Consider the following 5918-nt stretch of genomic DNA (forward strand, 5'->3'; position numbering starts at 1 on the left):
TATAAAACAGTAAGAAACTTCTGTCCTGCATGTTCTCCTTTCTCATAATTCTGCTACATTTATAACAAACATTTCCAATAGAGGGCACTGTTGTTGATACTTATAAATGGTACTGCGTATTCTTTTTGTTTCCTTAGTGGAGCCAGTGCTGCATCTATATCATAGTACTCTGTTAATAGTCACTGGCGTTTCTCAGATTAGACACTACGATTCTGACTGTAAGGCCGGCGTCACACACAACGTATAAAAAATCGGTCCGTTTTCACGGATGAGAATCGCACAAATGTTTCATGAAGAGTGATCCGTATGTCACCTGTGTGTAGTGCGAGGATGCGATTTTCTCGCATGTAAGCATCCGTGTGACATCTGTGTGACATCCGTATGGCATCCGTATGCCGAGATTTTCTCGACGGCTTGCAAAATGGACATATAATGGATACATTAGTAGTGTGTGTGTGTAAAATTTGGGAGCTGTAGGTGTTAAATTAACCCCTTCCCGACTTTTGACACCACGTAGGCGTCATGAAAGTCAGTGCCAATCCGACCTGTGACGCCTATGTGGCATCATGGAAAGATCGCGTCCCTGCAGATCGGGTGAAAGGGTTAACTCCAATTTCACCCGATCTGCAGGGACAGGGGGAGTGGTACTTCAGCCCAGGGGGGGTGGCTTCACCCCCCCGTGGCTACGATCGCTCTGATTGGCTGTTGAAAGTGAAACTGCCAATCAGAGTGATTTGTAATATTTCACCTAAAAAACTGGTGAAATATTACAATCCAGCCATGACCGATGCTGCAATATCATCGGCCATGGCTGGAAACACTTATGTATCCCCCCCACCGCCGATCTCCTCCCCGGTCCTCCGTCCGGTGCTCCGCTCCCCTCCGTCGTCCTGTCTGCTCCCCCGTCCTCCTGCCCGCTCCCCCGTGCTCCAATGCCACCCCCCGTGCTCCAATGCCACCCTCCGTCCTCCGATCCACCCCCCATGCTCAGATCCCCCCCCTCATACTTACCGGGCCTCCCGGTGTCCGTCCGTCCTCTCCCTGGGTGCCGCCATCTTCCAAAATGGCGGGCGCATGCGCAGTGCGCCCGCCGAATCTGCCGGCTGGCAGATTCGTTCCAGGTATAGTTTGATCACTGTGATATAACCTATCACAGTAATCAAAATAAAAAAAATAGTAAATGACCCCCCCCTGTATCACCCCCATAGGTAGGGACAATAATAAAAAAAAGAAAATATTTTTTTTTCTTTTTCCACCAGGGTTAGGGTTAGAACTAGGGTTAGAACTAGGGGTAGGGTTAGGGTTAGGGGTAGGATTAGGGGTAGGGTTAGGGTTAGGGCATGTGCACACAGTGCGGATTTGGCTGCGGATCCGCAGCGGATTTGCCGCGGATCCGCAGCGGATTGGCCGCTGCGAATTCGTAGCAGTTTTCCATCAGGTTTACAGTACCATGTACACCTATGGAAAACCAAATCCGTTGTGCCCATGGTGCGGAAAATTCCGTGCGGAAAGGCTGCATTGTATTTTCCGCAGCATGTCAATTCTTTGTGCGGATTCCGCAGCGTTTTACACCTGTTCCTCAATAGGAATCCGCAGGTGAAATCCACACAAAAAAACACTGGAAATCCGCTGTAAATCCGCAGGTAAAACACAGTGCCTTTTACCTGCAGATTTTTCAAAAATCGTGCGGAGAAATCTCACACGAATCCGCAACGTGGGCACATAGCCTTAGGGTTAGGGTTGGAATTAGAGTTAGGGTTGGAATTAGGGCTAGGGTTGGAAATAGGGTTAAGATTAGGCTTGTGGTTAGGGTTACGGATAGGGTTAGGGGTGTGTTGGGGTTACAGTTGTGGTTAGGGTTGGGATTAGGGTTAGGGCTGGGATTAGGGTTAGGATTAGGGTTAGGGTTGGGATTAGAGCTACGGGTGTGTTGGGGTTAGGGTTGTGGTTAGGGGTGTGTTGGGGTTAGGGTTGTGATTAGGGTTATGGCTACAGTTGGGATTAGGGTTAGGGGTGTGTTGGGGTTAGTGTTGAAGTTAGAATTGAGGGGTTTCCACTGTTTAGGCACATCAGGGGTCTCCAAACGCAACAAGGCGCCACCATTGATTCCAGCCAATCTTGCGTTCAAAAAGTCAAATGGTGCTCCATCCCTTCCAAGCCCCGACGTGCGCCCAAACAGTGGTTTACCCCCACATATGGGCTACCAGCATACTCAGGACAAACTGGGCAACAACTGTTGGGGTCCAATTTCTCCTCTTATCCTTGCAAAAATAAAAAATTACTTGCTAAAACATAATTTTTGAGGAAAGAACAATTATTTTTTATTTTCATGGCTCTGCGTTATAAACTTCTGTGAAGCACTTGGGGGTTGAAAGTGCTCATCACACATCTAGATAAGTTCCTTGGGGGGTCTAGTTTCCAAAATGGGGTCAATTGTGGGGCGTTTCTACTGTTTAGGCACATCAGGGGCTCTGCAAATGCAACTTGACGCCCGCAGACCATTCCATCAAAGTCTGCATTTCAAATGTCACTACTTCCCTTCCGAGCCCTGACGTGCGCCCAAACAGTGGTTTACCCAAACATATGGGGTATCAGCGTACTCAGGAGAAACTGGACAACAACTTTTGGGGTCAAATTTCTCCTGTTACCCTTGGGAAAATTAAAAAATTCTGGGCTAAAAAAATATTTTTGAGGAAAGGAAACACATTTATTATTTTCACGGCTCTGCGTTATAAACTTCTGTGAAGCACTTGGGGGTTCAAAGTGCTCACCACACATCTACATTAGTTCCTTGGGAGGTCTAGTTTCCAAAATGGGGTCACTTGTGGGGAAGCTCCAATGTTTAGGCACACAGGGGCTCTCCAAACGCGACATGGTGTCCGCTAATGATTGGAGCTAATTTTCCATTCAAAAAGCCAAATGGCGTGCCTTCCCTTCCGAGCCCTGCCGTGCGCCCAAACAGTGGTTTACCCCCACATATGGGGTATCATTGTACTCAGGAAAAAGTTGACAACAACATATGGGGTCCAATTTCTCCTATTGCCCTTGGGAAAATAAAAAATTCCGGGCTAAAAATAATTTTTGAGGAAAGAAAAATAATTTTTTATTTTCACGGCTCTGCGTTATAAACTTCTGTGAAGCACCTGGGGGTTTTAAGTGCTCACTATGCATCTAGATAAGTTCCTTGGGGGGTCTAATTTCCAAAATGGGGTCACTTGTAGGGGAGCTCCAATGTTTAGGCACACAGGGGCTCTCCAAACGCGACATGGTGTCCGCTAACGATTGGAGCTAATTTTCCATTCAAACAGTAAAATGGCGCGCCTCCCCTTCCGAGCCTTGCCGTGCACCCAAACAGTGGTTTACCCCCACATATGAGGTATCGGCGTACTCAGGAGAAATTGCCCAACAAATTTTAGGATCCATTTATCTTCTTGCCCATGTGAAAATGAAAAAATTGAGGCTAAAAAAATTTTGTGTGAAAAAAAGTATTTTTTCATTTTTACGGATCAAATTGTGAAGCACCTGGGGGTTTAAAGTGCTCACTATGTTCTAGATAAGTTCCTTCGGGAGTCTAGTTTCCAAAATGGGGTCACTTGTTGGGGAGCTACAATGTTTAGGCACACAGGGGCTCTTCAAACGTGACATGGTGTCCGCTAGCGATGGAGATAAGTTTTCATTCAAAAAGTCAAATGGCGCTCCTTCCCTTCCGAGCCTTACCATGTGCCCAAACAGTGGTTTACCCCCACATGTGAGGTATCGGTGTACTCAGGAGAAATTGTCCAACAAATATTAGGATCCATTTTATCTTGTTGCCCATGTGAAAATGAAAAAATTGAGGCTAAAATATTTTTTTTGTGAAAAAAAAGTACTGTTTCATTTTTACGGATCAATTTGTGAAGCACCTGGGGGTTTAAAGTGCTCACTATGCTTCTAGATAAGTTCCTTGGGGGGTCTAGTTTCCAAAATGGGGTCACTTGTGGGGGAGCTCCAATGTTTAGGCACACGGGGGCTCTCCAAACGCGACATGGTGTCGGCTAAAGGTTTGGAGCCAATTTTTCATTCAACAATTCAAATGGCGCTCCTTCCCTTCCGAGCCCTGCCGTGCGCCCAAACAGTGCTTTACCCCCACATATGAAATATCAGCGTACTCAGAACAAATTGGACAACAATGTTCGTGGTCCAGTTTCTCCTTTTACCCTTGGGAAAATAAAAAAATTGTTGCTAAAAGATCATTTTTGTGACTAAAAAGTTAAATTTTCATTTTTTACTTCCATGTTGCTTCTGCTGTTGTGAAACACCTGAAGGGTTAATAAACTTCATGAATGTGGTTTTGAGTACCTTGAGGGGTGCAGTTTTTAGAATGGTGTCACTTTGGGGTATTTTCAGCCATATAGAACCCTCAAAATGACTTCAAATGTGAGGTGGTCCCTAAAAAAAATGGTTTTGTAAATTTTGTTGTAAAAATGAGAAATCACTGGTCAAATTTTAACCCTTATAACTTCCTAGCAAAATAAAAATTTGTTTCCAAAATTGTGCTGATGTAAAGTAGACATGTGGAAATGTTATTTATTAACTATTTTGTGTCACATAACTCTCTGGTTTAACAGAATAAAAATTCAAAATGTGAAAATTGCTAAATTTTCAAAATTTTCGCCAAATTTCCATTTTTTTCACAAATAAACTCAGAAATTATCGACCTAAATTTACCACTAACATGAAGCCCAATATGTTATGAAAAAATAATCTCAGAATCGCTAGGATCCGTTGAAGCGTTCCTGAGTTATTACCTCATAAAGGGACACTGGTCAGAATTGCAAAAAACGGCCAGGTCATTAAGGCCAAAATAGGCTGGGTCATGAAGGGGTTAAAGGATTAGTTCACAGAAAAAACTGGAAAGGGCTCCCACGCAATTTTCTCCGCCAGAGAGGGAAAGCCAGTGATTCAGGGCAGAAATTAATAGACTAGAGAGGGACCATGGTTATTGCCCCCCCCCGGCTAAAAACATCTGCCCCCAGCCACCCCAGAAAAGGCACTTAGCCTCTCTCTTCCCATTGCCCTGTAGCATTGGCATATGGGGTAATAAGGGGTTAATGTCACCTTGGAGGGGGAGCGGCAGGAGTCGGCGGCTGTCACATCATACTCACCCACTCCTCGTGCGATCGCTGCAAGTCCTCCCTGCATCACTCTGTTGTCCTGGCGCCTGCCTGCAGCTCTTCCTGTCTTCAGCGGTCACGTGGTACCGCTCATTAAAGCAATGCAAATGGACGCGTCTCCACTCCCATAGGCGTGGAGCACATATTCATTACTTTAATGAGCGGTACCACCTGGAAGGAGCTGCCGGCCCGGGACGACAGAGAAGCAGGGATGTGCCAGGAGGGGGTGAGTATGATGGGGGCTGGGTGAGCCATGCGATATTCACCTGTCGTCTTTCCACCACCACGCTGTGCCTTCTGCGTACTCTGGCTGTGATGTTCAGGTCAAAGGGTACAATGACGTGTTTAGTGCGTGCCCTCTGCCTGAACAGTCACTGCAGAGACCCGGAAGACAAGGCGGCGCGCGGCGGTGAAATGGAGACAGGTGAATATCTCAAGTGCCGAGGGCCTGAGCCAGCAGCGACACCGGCACCTCACCCCCATAGCGCGCCGGTGTCCCCGCCTACTCAGGACACTGGCACCTCTCCCCCAGCGACGAGAGGTGAGTATGTCTTTTTTTTTATCGCAGCAGCAGCATATGGGGAATATTATTCTATGGAGCATTTTATGGGACCATCAACCTTTATGGAACATTAGATGGGGAATATTATTCTATGGAGCATCTTATGGGGCAATCAACTATTATGAAATATTAGATGGGGCATATTATTCTATGGAGCATCTTATGGGGCCATCAAACTTTATGGAGCAGTAGATGGGGCATAT

This window comes from Ranitomeya variabilis, chromosome 4 (assembly GCF_051348905.1).
Source record: "Ranitomeya variabilis isolate aRanVar5 chromosome 4, aRanVar5.hap1, whole genome shotgun sequence".
Classification (NCBI taxonomy): Eukaryota; Metazoa; Chordata; class Amphibia; order Anura; family Dendrobatidae; genus Ranitomeya; species Ranitomeya variabilis.